Genomic DNA, 23938 nt, shown 5'->3' on the forward strand with positions numbered 1-23938 from the left:
CAAATCCTTTAATCCCCAGTAATACACACACATATAGATAAATTCTTAACTGTCTGTATTTATATATGTACATGTAATAATACACAATATATGATACATGCATATTCATACATGGAAAAACTTCAAAAATAACGTTAAGAGTTACTTAACGTTTGGAGACTGGATAAATGTTACTTCCCTATAGGGAGGTAGGTATATAGATGAAGTTGGAAAATATTAATAACTGATATTTACTGTAAACCCAATGACAACTTCTTTGTGTTTTTTTCTTTAGTTCTCACAAAAACTTTACTATAGTAAGTGTTATTATCATGCCCTTTTACAGATGAAATGTGGATATATGTTTACATCTGCATACGTGAATTACGAAGGACACGCCAGATGTTAAGAGTGGTTGCCCATGGGGAGTGTGATTAATATTGAGGGAGACTTGGTTTTCACTATGTGCCCTTCTATATTGGTTTTTAAAAATATACTTATATTTTTAAATGCATCATAATAACAGAGGAAAACATCTGTTGAGTTTTTCCTTCTAGCTGGACTGTGAACCCTTTTTAGGAAGGAGCCCTGCTGTATCAAATTGTATTGATATATTCAGTGATGTGCTGCTGGAGCACATATTTTCATTGCAGACAAAATAAAAACACAGATGCAGTTTTCATAAATATAAATTCTCAGAAACAGCAAACTCTGCTTTTTTTATTCGGGGATATAATATTTTACTTATTTCATATTTTCAGTGTCGTAAAATAAATCAAATGCTTTTTAACAACCATAAAGGAACTTCTGAGAATTTGTTCAAGGTAGATACTTTGTGAGAATATAATATCCTTTGAAGTGATTCTGAAGTGAATTGTTCAATTTTTTTTAAGAATTTGAAAAGCATTATAAAATACATTTATATGTTTAAACTTGTAGAAATTTTTACCTACTTATACCTGTATATTAAAGTATCAATTAGTTGCTTGTATAAGAGCCATTTAGAAAACCAAAACTCATGTAAAGTAATTCAGTATAATAATAATCATCATCATCATCATCATCATCATCATCATCTAGTATGGAATATTAAGGTGTTGGAAGGCCTAGGGAACCACTATGGGAAGACAAGATTACCTGCTTTAGGAAGTTACCACTATTTCTAGGTTCAAGGTTCAAAAGCAGGAGCTCAGGAGCTGGGGACACTGAGCTGAAGCTAGAACCTTGGATCCCAGCTGTCTCGGGAGAACTAGAGCTACGGAAAATACCAGCTGGCAGAGATGATACCAAAGTAGAAAGAGAAGGAAATACCTTGGTTTCGCTTTTCTGCCTGCCAACTCTGTGCCAGTGCCTCTCATTGGCTGAAATGGGCCAGGAGTCAATTTGCAAGGGATCTTGGGAAATGTAGTTTACAGAGGTCAGCCCCCCCCCCCCCCCCCCCGTATGCAAAGGAGAGAGGAGAATGATTTGGGAAAAAAAACATGCAAATAAACTACATTGTTTTGAAAACTTACCATGATACACAGTAGCACCTCCCACTTCTCCTTTCCTCTTAGCGCCTTTCTTACAGAGGCACTTTTACCTCTTTTAGCCATTTCTTCTGTAGTTTTATTCATAGTTATAAATAAAAGTCTGCATTGCCACATGGTAATTTTTTAAGTTGATGTATTATATATTGGTTGTCGATGATGGTGGATAAAGATTTAGTTCTCTTATTTGCTCCTCCCTCATTCTTGCAATAGAATTGTTGCAATAGAATTATAGCATTTTAAAATGTAAATCAGCAAGCAGTGTTCACAACCTCATATGATGTACATATTGGTCACTGCTAAAACAAGTATCATGTTAACTTTTCTCATCTTGGATAAGTATTTGTTTGGAAGAATAATCACTGTTCTTTTACTTCCTAATTCCTCATGTTTTAAAATATTTTTTCTCATAGTCTTAATTCTTCTCTATTACCCTAAAGTATCATCTACCTTTTTTTTTTTTTAAGTTTATTTATTTATTTTGAGAGAGACAGGAACATCGTGAGTAGGGAAGGGTCAGAAAGAGAGACAGAATCCCAAGCAGGCTCCACATTGTCAGTGCAGAGCTCTACACGGGGCACGGACTCATGAAACCTTGAGATCATGACCTGAGCCCAAACGGAGAGTCGGATGCTTAACCAGCTGAACCACCCAGGCGCCCCTCATCTACCTTTCTAGTTTTTATTTCATTCTGTTATGTTTTTTAGGAGAATTTCCTTTTGGAGCCTTCTTTCTCTTGCTCTGATCTGGACTGACTGCTCTAGAAGTTAGCTTTGTGCTATCATCTGGGGCTTTGTGTTAGTAATTTCTTGCTTTGGATGCACTTTTCCTCTTTCTTATTACTTTGTTTTTCTGTGGTGTATTTGACAGGAATTCTCTTGCTCTCACTTACTTGCTTCTCACTGTCTTCTCTTTTCTCCTATTTTCCATGTTAATAAATTCCCTTTCTCCTCATTCATTTTCTTTTTCTCTATTTCAGGCATTTGTATTTCATAAGCACTTAATCTGTATCAAGCACTTAATCTGCATCCAACACTGAGTTAGCAAATAGGAACCATGCTATTTATTGGCTACTTTATAGCACACTAAATTTATTTCAAATAATTCCTTGGTGTAGGTCACTGAAATAAGCCAATGTTCCAAATCTCTTTCACATTTGATCCAATTATCTTTAACAGTCCCTACTGCATATTTTCTCACAGGAATGGATAAATTGCTTTATACGGGTAATATTTTGAATTTTGGAGCACTTAAAATTTTTCTTAATTTATAAAAATACCTGTTATGAGCCTCAGTCCTCATAAGAACCTATTCTGAAATTACGCATATTTGACAAACAGTGTCATTCTAAGTATCTTTCTCAAGAACAGATGTATTCACTGGTAGAGTCAGGAAACCCAGAAATCTTCTTTCTCACCTGTATCCCATAGGCCCCTTATCTGTGGTTTCGCTTTCCGCAGTTTCTGTTACCAGAGGTCAACCTTGGTTGGAAGTAGCAGACCCAGTTTCTGACAAATCATCAGGTGAATAGTAGCCTAGGGCTGCATCACACGTTGGAGTCCTGCACCTTACTTCCTCTCCTCAGGTCGGCATTTAATCATCTCACAGCATCACAGGAAGAAAGGTGAGTACGAGACAATGCTGGGTAATATTTTGAGAGTGATACCACATTCACATAACTTTTATCATAGTATATTGTTATAATTGTATTTTATTCTTGTTGTTAATCTCTTACTGTGCCTCACCTATAAATTAAACTTTCTCATGTGTATGTACAGGAAAAACAGTGTACATAGGGTTTGGTACTGTCTATGGTTTCAGGCATCCCTTGGGGGTCTGGGAATGTATCCTCTGAGGTAAGTGGGGGGGGGGGGATGACTAGAATACTATTTGACTATGTGCTCCATGAACTAGTATAAGGTTAACCAAATACGAGGTGTCGCTCCTTGGCTATAACAGTCATTAAGAAATGATTGAACTAACCTTTATTTATATCCAGTTTCTCTACTTCTTTATCTGGTTTCAGTCTGAGGGTGGATGTGGCAAAACATAGCATGTTTGAATTGTATGGGAGACTTTTTTTTCCCGAATGATTTCAGAGGAGTGTGTGTGCATGTGTGCATGTTCTAGTGCAGCCAGGGGGGCAAGGGTGGTGAGGGTGGAGGTGTTGTTGAGTTGCCAGGTGAGCCCATGGAATTTACTTACCTAAAAATGGTTTAAAATTAGAATATTTCCCTGCTTAAGGAGTTAAGTTTTTCTTCATTAATGTTAGAGAAACCAATTTATATTAAATAATTTCAGATATACACACCCATCTTAATACTTAATCTGTTTTAGTATTGCTGACATATAGGGCTTCAAAATAAATTTGTGGGATCACATGTTCATTAAAATAATTTCTTTTGCTAGTTAATTGTCATTGTTCTTTAAAGAGCCAAATTAACAATAAAATTAACAGGATAACACAATACCGTTTGTGAGGCAACGCAGTACGTTAGAAATAGCACTCACTTGAAGATTAAGCAATTAGACTCTAGTCCCATGTCTGTTACTCATTTGTTTCTTGGCCCTTGCAAGACACTTGCTTTCTGCTATGTTATTTATCACCCACAAGAAGAGGTGAGTGAATGAAGTAGAATCTAAAGATCCCCAAAAGTAATTCTCTGATTTCTAATTTTTTTAAAATTAGGTTTATAAGTGCTAGACCAGTTCAGAGACATTCATGGACATAACTATCAAACACCCATTAATACACACAGACACACACAGATACACATTTGAATGATTTTATAGTTTCAGGTAAGTGAAAAGTGTAGATGATTATTTGTTACCATATATATTTTATTTTATATAAAAATATTATATCTTTTTTTCTGTCTCTATTTCTGTCTGTCTGTCTCTCTGTCTCTCTGTCTATCTCTTTCTCTCTCTCTTTGTCCATACAGAGAATGGCCAAACAAATTAGCCAAAGTGCAGCCTTTTGAATTCTAACAAATAGATAAGGGGTTAAATCTCCCTTGCTCCATTGCCCTAAGAAAATGGGTTCTATATAGAGAGAGTTATTATTCCTAGCTTTGCTTAGGATGAAAATATAGTACTTTATGTTTTTAAGTGAATGGATATGGAATAAATGTATATAAAGGTCCCTGGTGTATTTATTGCTGTATGTCAGATTAACTGAAAACTTTTCAACATACGGAAGGATTACTCAAGATCTCATTTAACTAAAGGTTTCTGTTTTATTTCCTTTGTGTACATGTTTAGGTATACGATATGTGTGTGTGTGTGTGTGTGTGTGTGTGTGTATAATTACATAATATATTTAATCTGATATTTAATACTATTAATTTAATAATACAATTAATGTATTCTGTATTATATAATTACGTACATAGTTGTATATACATCAAATATTTAATATAAGATTTATTTATTTTTACTTTAAAAAATTATTCTCTTGCAAGTCATGCAGTTATTGCCTTTGTAGAAGTTGATATAATGTACTTTGTTACACTGACAAATACCATCTTTCATGATAGGACTAACAGTAAAGCCACATCAAAAGATAAAATAAGAACATTTAGTTGGTATAATGATCTGCATAATATGAAACCAACATTTTTATTCTGAACTCCCCATGCTTTATTATGCAGGCTTTATTTTGACATAAACATTTTTTAACACTCTTACAAGCAAGAATTAAAGATAGGAAAAGGGGTCAAAAAGGACATAAATTAGGATCAGTGCCCCTAATTTGGTCTACTCCCAGTGGTCCATGTGGAATAATCAGAGGTAAAAAACAAAACAAAAACAAAAACAAAACAGAATTCAGTGGAAAGCTCTGAACTCCTATGTACAGAACAAGATTCCCTATAGATCTCTCAAATTTTAAATCATTTTGATAGAACCATTTGACTTCAACATCAAATAAGATGCATTCATGAACACTATTTGTTCAGCTTGCTTCCAATCTACTTCTTATTATAGCTTTACTAGCCTTAAGTATACACAATTAAGAGCTTTAAGCAATGACAGGATAAATTGTCATGCTTTTTAAATGCCTTATTTATTTGCATTTGAAGATCTTAAAATTAGACATGTTAAAATATGGCGTGCTTCTTGAGTTTTTATGGTAACTAGAGGTATAATTGAAGTAATTTGCTGTGAAATATTTAAAAATCATAGCAAATATATTTTCTTTAAAACCACTAGTTCTACATAATATTTTATAATCATTCTTTAGTTTTATTTCCTTTTCTGGTATTTTGTCATGGTCCTGTCTTATATAATATGAATAGAAGATTGACTTTTTACAAACAGTTAATTTCATTGCAAGTACTTCTTGGGGCACCTGGGTGGCTCAGTTGGTTAAGTGTCCAGCTTTTGATCTCAGCTCAGGTCCTGATCTCAGGGTTGTGAGTCAAGCCCTGTGTTGGGCTCTACACCCAGTGTGGAAAAAGAAAATACTTCTTGATAAAATAAACTACATGTGTACTCCTAAAAATAGCATCTTAATAATTTTTTTCTAGTCATAACATCTCAATACTCTACTACTTTAAGATTTTTGGTAAATATTTTGTACTTAGACTAAAACTTAACCTTTGCTAATAAATGTAGGCTAAAAGTAAAAATCCTAAAGATATTAAAAGCACAGAATTGGGCCAAATAGAAGTTTTAATTCTACCAGCAGGACCTTAGTTTTGTGTTGTTCTAGTTTGGACTAAGTGTCAGTTTCCAAAGAAAGCCAGAAAGATAAGTTGATCACTTACTCAATAGTTTTACTCATTATTTGTGGAAAGGATCTCTGTATCCAAGTATTGCCTTTTTTAAAAAAAATATTTATTTAATTTTGAGACGGAGAGAGAGAGAGTACTAGAGAGAGAGGGAGACAGAAGATGTGGGGCTCAAACTCACAAACCGTGGGATCATGACCTGAGCCAAAGTCAGTAGCTTAACCGATTGAGTCCCCCAGATACCCCTTGTACCTAGGTATTTCACAGGAAGAAGGAGGAGAAGAAATCAAATTATTGAAAGAGAACTTAGAAAATGTAATACAATGAAGATTTTCTCAGAGAAAAATGCGGGTGAAGTAAGAGACACTAGGGTTAAAAAAACAAGTGATAGATGTGCAGGAAAGAATGTAAACTTTGGGTCTGAGAAATTATTAATATAATATGAGAAATTTATAGGGAAGAACAATGAAAATTGCTTTATATAAAGTAAGTTTCATATTCGGTTGGACAATCATGGAGGAACACGGGCTTCACCCTGCAGACTTCGGAAGGTCCTGACTCCAAGCGGTCTGACAGGACGCACACACCGTCTCCACTTGAGACTTGCTTTTACTACCATATATTTCATCCTTGCCTCCCAAGTTATTACCATGATAATTGTTGAATTTCTCATTACAGAAAGCCAGGCTTTCATAAATATTATATGAGGCTATTATTGGCAGGCACAGTGTCAGTTTTTTAAGAAATATGGAAATTCTGTAATTTGAGGTGATTCATTATTTATCTTTTTTATAATTTTAATGAATACAAGTGTCTCTTATTCATTAAAAATAGAACAACAAAAATATCCATCTACCCATTATCCTCTTGATTGATCTGCCTCATTAAGCTAAAGATCCAGGCAGAGCACCTGAAAGCACCTTAATTCTTCTTCAAAGATCATCATCACACTGAAATTATTTGCTTCTGGAGATCATTAATTTCATTTTATGGATGTGAGGATTTTTTTTTTCTGGATTGAGGTAGATTAACATTCCTTTTCACTCACCCCATTCAAGGAATTCTTAGTAATAAAGCAGAACGAAATGGCACATGTGAAACATCATTCATTTCATCTTTGGGGAAAAATCGTTCTAAGGAAAGTCTGGAGAGGAAGCCGAGAGTGGTTTTTTGATCTCATTGTAGGAGTGATGGCGGAGGTATTTTGTTTTATTTGACAGGAAATACATGGCTATGTATGTTACTTGTGCATGCCAAGAGGTATAAAATGATCACATAATTACTCATTATTATTTAAATGCCGGAAACTCCTGGGATTGATACCTGTGCCCCTGTATCACCTTTTAAGGAGCCTCTGGGCCTCTATCTACAATGTTTGCCGCTTGGTGCTTGTTAGAATGACCAGTCACTCCTAACTAAATTCAAATCAGTCTCCATGGACTGGTGTTTTGAGGGTTAGCAAAGAAAGACATCTAAAGATGGCTTGCTGATAGGAAAAGATTTCATGTTATTGTAAAGAAAATGCACAACTTTTAAAGATGTATTCTTTCAGTTCTCACTTCTGTAATTTTTTTTTAGTGACTGTATGTACCAAATTAAGGCAATTGCTTTCCCTCAAAATTATCCTTCAGATGAGAGGATGTGTCCTTAAGAAGTTTCTCATATAATATGTCTCAATCATTTTGTTTTGAACAACAAAGTTCAGGTTTGCTTGAAATGATTTCAAACTGTGCTAGATTTTTATGTTTTTAAAAAAATCTAATCTTATGGGTTAAAAAAAAAGGAAAGAAATGTGAAACAGATTTTATAATTATTCCTAGGGTTGAGGTCTTACAATTGTGAGTGTAAATGAGTCTTTTGACAATCACTTGAAAATCATTTGCAGAAAGAAAGACTGTCGTTTGCGTATGGATCCCTCGGTTCCTTAGAATTTAGAAGAACAAAGTGCTAAACCCAAATAGGTTTAGGACCATCTTCACAGAGAGTGGTGCTTATATTTGGCATCTCCTCTCTTCAGTCTCATTTCACACATAAGTATCAGGACACTTTTCTTGTCTTATGTTCCTATCTCTGCACACACCATTTTCTTTTAAATCTTCCTTGTATTTTAAAACACTTAGAAGTAAAAAACTACATGCTGTGGAAAAGATTCAGTAATACCTCTAACATCATTGTAATGGTGGTGATGATAATGCTATCTAAGGTATATGTGAAGAGTCTCAATGAGAGTGGAAAAGAACATTTCTGAAAGACTCTTCTGTTTTCTGAAGACATGTTGTCCAGTTTGGTAGCCACTAGCCTCATGAGCCAATTTAAATTTAAATTAACGAAAATTAATTTTTTTCTGAAAATAAATGTATATTTAAATGTATACATAATGTTTTCTGAAGCCATGTTTGTCCAGTTTTGTAGCCACTAGCCTCGTGAGCTAATTTAAATTTAAATTAATGAAAATTAAATGTAAACATTCAGTTCCTTAGTTGTACTGGTCCCATTCCAAATACCCAATAGCCACATGTGGCCAGTGTTTACCATATTAGATAGAGCAGATATAGAGCAATTCCATCGATGCAGAAAGTTCTGTTGGATGACACTGTACCAGAGAATAATTTTAAATGTCTGGGTAATTAAAATAATATTATAAATAGATATTTCACTAGTACATTTATATGCCTGTATTTCAAGCTCAAATGTTCAAAACATTTTGGAATAAAATGGGAGAATTATCTTACCTTTGAGGTTATTTTATATTTGGGCACACATAGTAATGTATTTAAAATATAAATTGTGTTTATTTCATTAAAAGTCAATGCCTTAAATGCTCCATGCAGTTTGTTAATTTGGAGACAAAGCTGATATTGACACCAAATTTTGAAAAGCAAGTGTTCAAGTCACTGAGTCTAAGGTAGTGAATATAGGATTTCATATTTAATAAAAGTTTTACCACTTTCATCATCCTTGATTTCATTTTATCATGACATTTACTGCTATAGGCTTCTGTTTTACAAAAGGGCCCAAGGGCACCAAATAACATGTTATATGAAAATGTAATATAGAATAGTAAAATTTCTGTTTAAGGAAGAGTGAGAATTGTATTGCCTTTAAGATATTTTCTCCCTGGACCCTATAAGCAATCCTTGTAGGAATAGAGGCCTCTCCGACCAGTGGATATAAAGCTGAGTCTTAATGGAATTTAGAAAAAATATATAGAAGACTAGTTTCTAAATTTAAATCATAAACCTGCCTAGTATTCTAGTCAGAAGTCCAGAGTTGTTTTTGCTTGTTTGTTTGGTTGGTTTTTGCAAGTAAATTTCTTTGGTTGTATGGTTTCCTGAAGGAATATTAGCAAAAGGCTTTTGCTGACATTACATTTTGCTTTAATATTTATGTGAGGAAATAAAATGATTAACTTCTCAGGGTTCTCACCATCTCCTTCTGCATTCCTTAGCTCCAGTTCTCTCTCCTAGTTTCTGAATTTAGAAGGGAGAACATTTTCCCAGTGGAAGTCTTTAGAGATGAGCAGTCTTCACTGTGGAAGTCTTGTGCACCTGCTCCCCAGGGTGCTGCCCAGAGATGTAAAGGGGAAGCCGGGGAGGAAGTAGCATCTCAAGAAACATAGTGTAGGTGCAAGGAGGGTGTTTTGAAGGAGGAGCATTCATCCGTCCAATATTAACTGAGCCCCAACTGTTTTACTATGTACTCTGTAGGGGCTCACCTAAAACAACCCGCTAACAGATAGGTTTCTGTGACTCCGCAGAGTTAATTGTCAAGCAAAGGCAAGATGGGCAAAGGAGGAGATAATCCAATAACTTAGGGAATGAAGATAGCATTGCTTTTGATGCCCATGACTTCAAAAGGAGTTAATGAGGAAAGGCAAACACCAAAAACAAAAAACTTAGCCATCTTTTCTTGATCCTCTTTTAAGGACTGAGCACCTTTCATGCATTATCTTACTTAGTTCTTACTGCAACCTTATGAGGACTGTGTTATTTTCAGGTAGCAATAGTCTGGTAGCAAGGCTACATTTCAGGTAGCAAGGAAGCCTTGGCTTCCTTAGCCAAGGTGTAAGGAAGTTAGGTAATTACCTGAAAAATCACATAACTGGTGAGGTGTTTTTTTTTTCTTTTTTTTTTTAATGAGAAAACTTTGAATTTGTCTAAGAGAGATTCTTTGGAAATTTGCGTATAGGCTTCTAGTGACAAAATTATGGAGATTTTTAGAGGAGGCAAGTAATTATATGAGAGAAATCAGAAGATTCAAGAGAAGATTATACCTCGTGGAATTCAGACATTCTTCATAGTGAGAAATAGCTGGTGTTGATAGCAAATGGGGTTTGTGTTTGTTTATTTTTTTTGCAAATGAGGAAAGCCAGATTTATGTGTATATATACACACACACAAGAAAAGGACTTAGAGAAACATAAAATGTTAAAGACTAGAGAAAAGGTGAAGAAATGGGGGGAAATAAGGCTGATCAGAGCTAAGATGAGATAGAAACTAGGGTGCAAAGTGGAAGATAAAGGATCTGAATCTTGATGGACTGTATCCTTCAAGAAGTAAGGTGATCACTCAAGGAATGAGGAGGAATCAATCAAAGAAATGAAGGTATTCTTCAGGGAGTTAGCCCTTTTCCAGTATTCATGCAGGCCAGTATTTCTAACCTGATAGAACCTGACACAAGGCAGAATAGTGGCACCACATCAGTGGACCTGAAGAGAAAATGGAAGATATCCATGGGTAGGGGGTGACATCCTGTGAAGTGAGGAAAGATGTGTGAATTGTTAACCCTGTGCCTGAATAAGTGTTAGAAAGTAGCTTCAGAAAGAGAATTTATTTGTTCAACTCTGCACACATTACTTGAAAAGCAGTTAAAAAATAATAAATGACTGGGGTACCCGGGTGGCTCAGTTGGTTAAGCGTTCAATTCTTGGCTTTGGCCCAGGTCATGATCTCATGGTTCAGGAGTTTGAGCCCCGTGCTGGGCTCTGTGCTGATAAAGTGGAGCCTGTTTGAGATTCTCTCCCTCCCCTTCTCTCTCTCTGCCCTTCCCCTGCTCACTTGCTCTCTCTCAAAAATAAATAAGCTTAAAAAATTTTTTTAATTAAAAATATTTTTTAATGTTTATTTATTTTTGAGAGAGACAGAGACAGAATGAGAGTGGGTTAGGGGCAGAGAGAGAGGAAGACACAGAATCCGAAGCAGGCTCCAGGCTCCGAGCTGTCAGCACAGAGCTCGATGCGGGGCTCAAACTCATGAGCCATGAGATCATGACCTGAGCCAAAGTCGGATGCTCAACCGACTGAGCCACTCAGGCACTCCTAAGCTTAAATTTTTTTAAAAATAATAATCAATGACTGATTGACCAAGACATTATTCTTTTCATTTGGGAAAATGATAATATGGTATTTCCTTAGTTATGTATGTGATGAATAAAGATCTTCTTTCACATTTTGGAAGACCCTTGTGTGAATTTAGTCTCAGAGTTGCAGCTTAACAAAAGGAGAGCTAGCTTCATGATAAAATCTTTTCCAATTCTTTGAAGATATAGGGAAACAGAGTTTTATGGATTGATTTATAATTGAACAAGTAAAAAATAGAGAAAACTAGAAGGGCAATACTAAATTCAAAATAATACGAAATCTTGCTACATAAGTTCCAAATATTATTTCTTTTGGCAAGTTGTTTCCCTTTCTCTGTTGTCTGTCTGTCTGTCTCACTTTTCTTCTTTTTTTGTATTTTTAAGATTTATGCTATCAGTTTCTATAAATGCTATAAACACAAGTATCAGTGCTGCCTAATATATGGTGATTACAAAACCAGTTTCATGGGAAATCAGAAGTTAATATTGATTCCCTTAAAGCAAAAACAACACATGATATCCCATAATAGAATACTTAATTTTTTAATCTATTTATCTTTATAAGATTTCCAGAGCAAGGTAGTAGAAAAGAGAAATGATCTCTATATCCTTGCTAAATAATGGGTACTCATTAAAATACATCAGTAATATTTTGGAAATTTTAAATTGACAAATTTTTTTTATTTTTTCCAGTGTTAATCTTTATTGGATTTATATTTTGGGAACTACACTATTTTTTGATCAAATAAGACAATAAGAAAAAAATCTGAACATAATAAAGGAGTAACACCCAGTGGTCTGGTGCCTTGGCAGTTCGATGGGTCTGATTATCCTATTTTTAGGACAGTCAAAACTAGTTGGCCCAAGTGTGCTCAACTCTCACAGGTTTTCTATTCTGAGTCTTTCTGGAGACCACAACTTCTTAAAAATAGTTAGGTCTATTTTGAACCTAAAAAAGAGTTTTAAGGCTTACTTCACCTGAACCAAACTCTCAATTCCCTCACAAAGCAAACTCATTACTCAAGTCATCTTGAATACACCTCAGAATTTTCAGAGTTCTGGAAACAAAGGTAAACGCTGACCTTCAGGATTTGTATATTTAGGCCCACAAGGTATAGAGTGCCAAAGTGCCCCCAAATGGGATCTGCACAGAGCTTTGGAGGCCAGATTGAGAATTTGTAACAAAATGGAGAGAGACAGTTAGTGTTTCCTACCCTTCTTTTTATATACTATGGCTTATTTTAATGTTCCAGGTGTTTAAGCCCCATTGATTGCAAGAACTTGTAAAAATGTGTCCTACTGGTTTTCAAAGCCATATATTATAGGGATTCCCTGTGCCTGGATTCCTGGTGTGGAGGTCTGTTTCTTTCCTGTCTCTACTCTGGTGGTGTTCCTCCCTCCTGTGGACAGTGCTAGGGGTCCCCTTAGCTCCTGACCATGTCTTCACTATTCCTACCCTCTTTGATGTGGCTTCTTGTCTACATTTAGCTGTGGAGAGCCTCTTCTTCCAGTCTTCATGTTGTTTCACACTGATGTGGGTTGAATCTGTGGGGGAGATGAGCTTAGGGTCCTCCTACTCTGCCATCTTCCCTAGAAGTCCTGCTATGGCTTATTTTAGACTATGATATGTCTTAAATGTCACATACTGGACAGGACTTTAAGATTAATAATAAGTAACATTTGTTGAGCATTATATATGTTTTACCAGCACTATCTACTTAAATGCCACAACATTCCATGACACAGATACCATTATCATCCATATTAATGAGGAAATTGAGGTTTAGACAGGTTAAACTACTTGCTGATGAGACTATATAACTTGATATTCTTAAGTTACAGATGAAGACTCTGAGACTAAGAGATGAGAATTAATCTCTCTGCGGAAGACTGGATTGCTGTTAATTCTACTCTCCTTCCCTCTGCCATGTGATTTTGCAGAACCATAGAGGGGGCAAAGTATATTTCTCTTTCCCGCTGATGTTGGGTCTGACACTATAACTTCATTCAGCCAACACAGTTTTAGCAGAAGAGTGAGAAGGGCATGTCATAATAGCTACTTCCCTTCTCCCTTGACCCTTCCCCAGCTGGCCTGCAGACCCTGGGAACAGAAAAATCAATGTCTTTGTAGGCCATTGAGTTTGGAGTGGTTTGTTCAGCAACATCATTGCGGCAATAACTTAATAATACACCATCCTTGGTTAATTAACTTATTTTAGATAAATTAATGTTAATACTGAACAGAAGCCAAATGCAAACTAGAAAAATCTGAGTTATCAAGTAAGGAGGCAAAAAAGTAAACAAAACCAAGAACCTAAGGTCTTTTCAGTTAAAATCAGAGAAGTACTTTTTTTTTTCATTGTAAAAACCACATGTAACCTATATTAAAGTCTGAAAAATTGAAAAAAATACTCAGAAATAACCACTCTTTTGAAATACTACTAGCACATACTTACTCATTTTATATATTATACTCCAAATGAACTCATAAATTTACCTAATAGTAATTACTTTGCATATGTAGTTTTATATCATGTGTTTCCACTTGTAATTATAAAGTCTTACCCTATTTCTATAGGTGTTATAACTTTAGTTTTTAATGGATGCTACATTAAGTGAATTAATCATAATTTACAATTTGATTATTTCCTGAGAATATATTCTGTGCTTGTTCTGAACTAGAATTACTGATTAAAGAGTGTAGACTTTTTGCTCATGTTGCCAAATTGCTTTCCAAAATGGTTATAAAAATTGAGTGTCACCAGCAGTGTGTGAAAGTAATGCTACTTCACTGCTGTTTTAATGTAAAATTTTTCATATTTATTGAGTTTCAACACTTTCTTACATTTTATAGCCAATATTTACTTAAAAATGTGCTACCTCTTTTTACAAGTTGCATGTTCACATCATTTTACCATTTAACTAATGAATTTCTTACTATTGTTTTCCTAAATTGCATGATTTTTTTAAACATTAAAAAACCCTTCTTTGCCATTATCCTCAGATCTATTGATGCTTTTATGTGTCTATGAAAGACTACCTCAGGTGGAGATTTGGGGGAAGAAATCAAAGGGTATTTGTACAGGCTGTTTCTAAAACATTTCATTTATTTATTTATTTATTTATTTAATCATTCATTCATTCATTCATTCATATATTTATTTTTTTGGTGCAAAAAAAGTGATTTTATTAAAACACAGGAACAGGACCCACGGGCAGAAAGAGCTGTCCTGGGATAATGAGGAGAGACTGATTATATATTTGGGAGTTGGAGAAGGTAAAGGCAAGGGGAAGTTTCCAAAGGGATTTTCATGTGCAAGAGAAGACTCACAGGATAATGGAGGCCAAGCTGTTGTCAAATACTTTAAATAGAGTTATCTTGGCTTATGGTGGGAGGTATGAAACTAATTTGATTTTTCCCCCAAATTGCAAAGTACTTAATTCAAATAGTGTTTATTAAATACACTTTATACTCTACATAGTTTCATGATGTCTCATTTGGCATATGCTAAATTGTTAACTAGATAATTCTCTCTTCCTAGGTTAACTCCTCTTTTCTATAGCTATTCTTGACTGAACTTTTTTTTTTTTTTTTTTTAAATTTTTTTTTTAACATTTATTCATTTTTGAGACAGAGAGAGACAGAGCATGAACGGGGGAAGGTCAGAGAGAGAGGGAGACACAGAATCCGAAACAGGCTCCAGGCTCTGAGCTGTCAGCACAGAGCCCGACGCGGGGCTCGAACTCACAGACCGCGAGATCATGACCTGAGCCGAAGTCGGATGTTCAACCGACCGAGCCACCCAGGCGCCCCTTGACTGAACTTTTTAAGAACAGAAAACATAAGTGGCACTTCCTTTTATTTCCCAGTGTTCTGCACAGGAGGCAGTCAGTAAATGTTTATTGTTGTTGACACTGGAGTAAAACATGGAGAAGAGGAAAATCTCTAATACTCCATTTGGTACTCCATGTCCGCTACCCTGACTTACATCAGCAGTACCGTAAGGCATTTTCCGCATTAAACAACAAGACGTTGGTTATATGATAACCTCTGAGATATAAATGAATCTTGGGGCACCTGGGTGGTTCAGTTGGTTAAGCGTTGGAGACTCTTGATTTTGGCTCCAGTCATGATCTCACAGTCATGAGATTGAGCCCTGAGTCGGGCTCTGGGCTGAGCGTGGAGCCTGCTTGGGATTCTCTCTCTCCCCCTCTCCTCTCTGTCCCTCCCCTGCTAGTGCATGTGCCTGTGCACTCTCTCTTTCAAAATAAATAAATACACATATTAAATGAATCTCACAGGTGGTTCCAGCTGTTGAACATTGAGATTTACTTTGGGACTTCAGGATGTAATGGATAGGAAAGAACATGGTCATAGGATTTGGAAAAGATTCAGAGAAGCAGCCTCTGGAACAAAGAAGATAATTGGAGTTTTAGAAAAGACTGCAACAAAGAAGGAAAAAATAAAAATTGAAATCAGGAAGACCATGTTTTAGTTTCTTTGTATGTCAAAGAACATGAGTATTAAGGTAAAGCATTTTAAGATTCTGTTTTATTTTTCTAACTTTCTTATTTGCATTTTAAAAAATCTCTCTTTTCATGTAATATTTAGCAGTAAAAACCGTTTTAAACTCAAGCTCTCTTAGAGACAGAATCAAAAAGAGAAACCCACTAAAATCCATTCTTAGTGTATCTGCAAGATGAGAGTCTGTGTGCTGGTAACAAACTGGGCCAGATAAACCAATCCCCAAAGCCTGGAGAAAAATTGCATGAGAAAGCTTCAGAGCCATCCCAGAGCAAAAGTGACATGGTGGAGATGTGAGCTGGTGGGGAGATGGCTGTATGTTTAGGATTTGTTGGCTATTTCCCTTCCTTTATGTATGGGTCTCCATTCTAGGTTCTTTTTCTTCTTTGCCCCCCAGCATTTCCTGCCTGGTGGGTGTGTTTACCTCTTGGATCTCTTTTCAATTTAATATATTTTGCTGAGTGATACCAAGTATATGCAAATGATCTCCAAATTTATGGCTCTGAGTTCTGCCCTTTAATTATCTTAAATATCCCACACCGTGCTTTGAGAGAACTTTGTGTGTGCCCCACCAACAATTCAGACTGAGTATTTTCAAAGCCACATTCATTATTCTTCACGATTTTTCATCAGCTACTTTTTCTATATTCCCTGTCTTAATTAATAACTTCAACAGCCATACAGTCACTCAAGCAAGAAATATTATAGCTTTCTCAATTCCCTTCTGCTTCATACCTCAAATTCAAAAGTTCATATTCCATATTCAGGCCAGTCTTACTCTTCGAAATGTCTCTGAATTCAGTCTTACAATGGCTCCCATTTTGATGACCCATTTAAAGTCTTACCTGGAGGAGTACAGCAAGTTTCTATTTTACTCATCTTTATCTTTTTGATATATGATCCATTCTCACTTGTACTGAACATATTTCTTTGCATTGAGGAGGGCATTTGTTGGGATGAGCACTGGGTGTTGTATGTAAGCGATGAACCATAGGAATCTACCCCAAAAACCAAGAGCACACTTTACACACTGTATATTAGCCAATTTGACAATAAATTATATTAAAGAAATAAAATGAAAATCTGATAGTGATTAATGTTGGCACTTTGTCTACTGTATAAAATCCAAGACATGGCGTCCACCTACTTTTCAACCTCATTACTTGCCACACACATTCATGCTTTCTAAACATAAGCCATGCCAGGCTGTTTTCCTTTTCTAAATATGTTAGGCTGAGTCAGTTTCCGTTACTATATGAGTGGTTCCAATAAACTCATCAAGGCAAAATTAATCCTTCTCTCTTGTATTTTCCCATATCACATTCTCTTATAGTGAGTAGCACTCAGAGTTGTTTATACAATAGTAGTATTTGTCTGTGTAGCTTCAGAAACACACGCTAATTGAAGGCAGATCCACTGGGATCTCTCCATCCTTATACCCTCAGGTGCCTTCTCTAAAATGTATCACAGCAGTTTGCACATAGGAGGTGTACTGTGAATGTGCTTTATTGAATTGAATGTTGCCTTCTGTTTATCTAAAAGACTCCACTTGGAGCTCTAGCTCTCAGGTAGTCTCCTCTCCCGGATTTGAAACATCAAAACCCATGTGTATGCACATAGAAAATAACTCAAACAATACATAAAAAAATTCTTACCTGTGGTTACCTCTGGAGAGAAAGATTGGGTGGAGGGGTGCAGAGTTAAACTTAACTTTTTCACTTCACGGTTTTCTGTTCCTTTTACAATATTATACTATTTATTTTATAAGATTAAAGTAAATGAAACTCCTCAGCCCCTGTCTCAAACCCTGTCATGCTTGTTTAAAGACTTGAATATACTTTAAACAAATCTGATGTTGATTCAAGAATATGTTTCAAGAGTGGAGAATTATAGAATCCTGCTGTCTGCCTTTTTTATTAATCAGAAAGTTTTATCATGTCAAATTTCTAAGGGAAAAACTGCCCTGAGAAGCATTTAAAATTTTGAATGTGCACATTAAAACATTACTCCAGACTTTAAAACAAAAAGGTAAAATTGAATGTCTATAGCTTACCAATTGCTGTAACTTCTAAATATTTAAAAACATAACTGTTTGATTTATATGATTATAATTTGAATAACTTCTGTTTAAGAATTTTTTTCTTTATACCTCTCCATAAGGCTGAGAAAAAAACAATTGTTGTCAACATATTTAACCCAAGATACAGCGTGTCATTTGTGTCATAATTGTAAAAATGTTATTTAGGAATATCTATAATTAGTCTATCTATAATTTAAAATATATGAAGAGTAAGATCATAAAAGGAGTGTTACACACAATACTTTTAATGAGCCATAAACTTACCCTGTATGAAAGTGCTGGCTTTGGATGGGTCTTATACATAATTTGTAACTTCAATGATAGGATCTTCCTACTTCCTTTTACCCTTCTATAATTAGAGATGTATGAAACATAAATTATTCTTTTAATTTATTGTTCACGTTGAAGAATTACATGTCATGAAATCCCTTGGTATCTTACTATTTTACCAACAGTGATTGTGAGATAAAGAAGATGGTTCTAAGAACAGCTTGAGCTCCTTCTCAGAAGTCGACACTAACCTCCTGAGAGCACATGTAGAAGGGAAGGAGCTGGCAAATTAGGAAATTACAGATAAAGCCTCAGTGCCTTCGCTAGGCATACAACACTCAGCCTAACTAAGTAAATGTTACTTCCTTCCCCAGAAGACCCTGCACTATTTTAGGAACAGAAGATCAATTGTAGGATTTTTGTGAGGCTAAAAATTATTGGTAAGTCTGATTTCCTTGATATCCTAATTAAAGCAGAGTTTAGATTCTTGAAAGAAAATCATTTCATTTAACTCCAAACTGGGGAAAAAAATACTCTGGGCCCATTCCATCTTTATTTATTGTTATGCTTTATTTATTGTTCTGTACTTTTCATGTTTCTGCATTTTTGCGTTGGTGCTCAGAATATGTCTTAATAAGTGCCTTTTGGAACTGAAATTTTTTGTGTTAAACTAGAATCTTTAGTGTAACCGTTTTAGATGACTACGTAATACTGGATGTCAACATACTTGTTTTGGGGACATGGTTTGCATCTGACTTAAAGCATATGCATCAAAATGTTTATCACTACAAAATAAGAAATAAGGGCCACTTTATTTTGAGTTAAGCAACAATAATAACCAGAGATTTAATCTGACAGGAATTTTCTTCACGGTGATTATTGCTTATTGTGATTTGTCACATACACGTGTGATCTTAGCACAAAAACTTGACTTAAATGGCAGGTTTATATTTTCTTTTCCTCGCTTGCTAAACGGGTATCAATCTCATGATTTTTGTTTTGTCTTTTTTTTTAACTGAGGTATAATTTATATACAGTCACCACAAACAAGATAGTGAACGTAACACTCTCATGGTTGTGAAAGGAAAAGATACGTAACCTTTTATATAGTACTTTCACTGTCACAGAGAGTATAGCACATTGTAAACAAGCAGGCAGTGTGGAGTAAAGCATAATTGTAAACTGCCTCCGGGGTAAACTGCCTTCCACCCTCTCATCCCTAACCCCAAACCGACACTCATCTCTACCTCACATCTTCGAGGAGCTGTTCATCTCTCCAGTTCCTGAAGATACTGGTAGGCATTCTACTTAATGGGGTCTTTACACAATGTAGTACTTGGATAGAAGTAGTGGGCAAAAATTTGGAGTGAATTAGGAAAAATAAAAAACATGATTGACAATGGGAATCCAATAATATGTGTCATCTGTTCTGATCACATTGTTTTCCTTAGGCAGAGACTCTGACAACTTAAGGACCGAAATGTATAGGTATTGTTTTGGTTACCTGCCTTTTTAAATTTTACTGTAATTGCAAGGGAAAAGAATAAGGCAGATAAAGGAGTACAGCTACTTAATAGAAAATTCCGCTTATTAGGGATTGTTTCATCATATTATTAGAGAATATATAACACATTGTTTTATATCATAAGTCGCAGGATGATGTAAAAAGAACTTAAGGAATCTGGAAATAGAAGACCTGCGTGTAAGTCATTTTTACTGTCTAGTGACTATGGACAAGTGACTTTTTTTTTTCCAGAGGTTCAACTACTTCATTATGAAATGAGGTCGTTAGCTAGATCGGGGTCAGCAGCTCTTTCTGTAAGGGCTAGTTTACTTTTGCTCTGTGGGCCCTGCAGTCTCAGTTGCAACTACTCAACTGGGCCACTGGAGTGTGAAAGCAGCCATAGACTACACTTAAATGAATGAGTGAAGGAGCAAGGGAGTGGCTGTGTTATAATGAAATTTTATTTACAGAACCAGGCTGTGGGCAGCAGTTTGTTGACCCTTGAACTAGATAATTTCTAAAACTCTTTTCAAGTATAAATGCTGCTTATTGCATTAAGAATGTGCATATTTTCTAAGCATCAGAAGTTGTCATAGAATTTTATTACTGAAAGACATCCCAAGAGCTGCTTTAGTTCCTCTGTCTACTCAAGCAAGATTATACTTCCATCACCAATGAAGACAGTTATTCAACTACCTGATCTAGTAAAAACATAAATCTCCCTTTACACTCTTTTTTTTGTAAACTGACTAGATAATAGATAATATATCCAGGGCTAGTGTAAGAATTTGGAAATCTCTTTAATGGCTTTAGGCTGAATATCTTGCCATTTTTAAAATTGACTTTACACATGATAGAAGATAGAAGAATGATAGATCTCTTTTGCATTATTCTTATAGCTTCAAACTCTATGAAACCATTCTTTCTCTTAATAGATCTAAACATTATAAAATTTTTCTTCCATACAAAGAAATTGTCATAAATGGAATTTGTTAGATATGGAATATAGATTTAATAGATGACGAATCATAGCTCCTCTGTGAGCTCTTCAAGTTTTTCACTCTGTTTATCTTTTTTATTTACATTATTTTGTGAGCTTTATAAACAAAACGAAAAGTACCCAAGACAATGTAGTAATCAGAGATTTCATGTAGTAAAAAGTACTGGAATAATCTAGTCTTAAAAAAACATTTATGATCATTGCGACTTCATAGTATAAAAAATTCATTGATATAACTAACCTTAATTCAAAATAGATAGAAAAATGTGATATAATTATAGGATGTATTACATCACCCAAAGTTAGCATTGAATTTTACTTCTCTAATTTCTGCCTCAATATACAAATAACTATTTAGCTTTGTAAATGAATTGATTTTCCTAAATTATATTTAGCGTTTATTAAATATATTTTACTCTGCTATTAATTGGGTAAATGCATACATAAAGCTGCGTTAAAATTCTAAAGAGACAATACTCCTTAAGATTAGTTTAAATTTCCTCCAAGGCCCACAAATATTTGTCCTAGCCAAGCAGAAAGTGTAACCAAAAAAAAAAAAAAAAAAAAGATATTGGAAGGCATTCCTGTTTTCATCTTCAAAAATCTTTTCTTCAGATGTTCTTTTTCTATTAAAGTTGAACTCAAAAATCATTAGCTTTCATTGCCTAACCTTATGAAGCTTTGTTCAAGTTAACAATAAATTCTGTCAGGGCTGGAACAGTGTCTATTTTACATACTCGTATATTTGTTAACATCTAGCAAAGTACCCCATACAAAACAGATTGACTTGGCTTAATATAGCATCATCTTCATCACCCTCACCATCATCATCATCATCATCATCATCATCATCATCATCAAATCACTATCCTGATTACTGTGCCTTACATTGTGCCTGCCACTTAGATCATTTTATAATCACACAAAAGAACTACACTTTGGGTTTATGTTTATTTTCCTTTTTTATTCCAACTTTTAATTTTGTTCAGATTATTAAAGTCTACAGTAAAGTAATTATCAGATCCAGGATTTGAACAAAAGTACTCTCACTGTCCTATTGCACTTTTCTAGCATGTTCCACATGTACCTGGCAGTACACTATAAACCCAGAGATATCTTAATTAGCTCTAAGGAAAAGTATCTTTAAACTATTCGACCACTGTCTTATACTACACACAAAAATTAACACAAAATGGATTAAAGACTTGAATGTAAGACCTGAAACCATAAAAATCCTAGAAGCAAACATAGGTGGTAAGTTGTTTGTCATAGGTCTTAGAGACGATTTTTTTTTAATCTGACACCAAAAGCAAAAGCAACAAAAGCAATAATAAATCAGTGGCATTACATCATACCAACAAGCTTCTGCACAGCAAAAAGAAACCATCAGTGCAGTAAAAAGACTATCTACTGGATGGGAGAAAATATTTGGAAATCAGATACCTGATAAGGGGCTAATGTCCAGAATATAGAAAGAACTCACACAACTCAATGGCAAAAAAGCAAATGTCCCGGATTAAAAAATGAGCAGAGGATCTAAATAGACACTTTTCCAGAGAAGACATACAAATGGCCAACATGCATATGAAAAGATTCTCAACAGCACTAATCATCAGGGAAATGCAAATTAAAGCCATGATGAGATATCACCTCACACCTGTTAACATTGCTTTTATCAAAAAGACAAGAGTAACAAATGCTGAGGAGGATATGAAGAAAAGACAACCATTGTGCATTGCTGTTGGGAATGTAAATTGGTGCAGCTGTGGAAAACAGTTCTTCAAAAAGTTAAAAATAGAACTCTCATGTGATCCAGCCATTTGACTTCTGGGTATTTATTTAAAGAAAACAAAAACACTAACTTGAAAAGATATCTGCGTTCCCACATTCATTGCAGCGTTATTTACAGTAGCTAAAATAAAAGAGAAATGGATGAAAAGGGTCAAAAGACATACTTACATACATAAATTAAATATATAAATAAATAGCCTTCTTGATATAATAATTAAAAAAAGCTAATTACCTAATACATATTTATATGGAACACAGATTTAGCAATCACATAGGGAAGGAGAGTGGTTGCCATAAATACATAATAAAATGTCTCATTCAATAACTTACAATATTTGTATGTGTTTCAGAAAGTTATCTTCTTATAAAGATGGCAAAGTTATCCAAGTTAGTATTTCTTGGCATTAAAAAAATATCACAAAATAGATGAAATGTTATCCAATCCAGAGTGGTAAATAAAAAGTGTCCAACGAATTTGCCTCTCTGCACTTTAGGAATAGTCTGGGTTTTTTCTGGACTCTACCATGAATATCCCTTTCCAACTGTAGATTCAGCTCTCTTTTTATCATTTCCTGCACATACATCTGGGAAACTATTTTACCGCAAAACTCATGTGAATTAAAATTCATTTTTAAAAAAATATGGAAAGGAATGAAGCATCACGTAGGGAATTAGTAGTTATTTAATTGAGAGTAACACTATTGTCAAAATTGATGCAAGGTTGGTGAATCACATGACCTGCATGTTTTCACCTCTGAAAGAAAAGCTTCTTTCAACTGCAGCCTTTTCTCATTCATGAATACTTTTATTTTGCAGACTCCTAAGTGCATTGTAAGAACTCTGTTTAAAAACAGATTACCTTAAAAGAAACAAGAATGGAAAGTGAGAGAATATATTGGAATAAGCAGTTACTCATTTTGGCTAACTTGGCCTTGGTTGGGTCATTAGAGAACCATGAACCTGTTAAATACAATTTGCAAATGTTTTCAGTGCTAGTTTTGAGTCATATTGGGCTGAATTTTACGGGTGACCTAATGAGTAATGAACTATTAAAAAATAACTACTCTGATTTTGAAAGAGTTCCATCATTTCAAATTAATTTCAACAAGAGGATAAGGAAATTTCAGATATTCCAAATGTCCTTCATTAGGGAAATCAAGAATGGTTTT

Source organism: Panthera onca, chromosome B1 (assembly GCF_046562875.1).
Source record: "Panthera onca isolate mPanOnc1 chromosome B1, mPanOnc1 haplotype 2, whole genome shotgun sequence".
NCBI classification, from domain to species: domain Eukaryota; kingdom Metazoa; phylum Chordata; class Mammalia; order Carnivora; family Felidae; genus Panthera; species Panthera onca.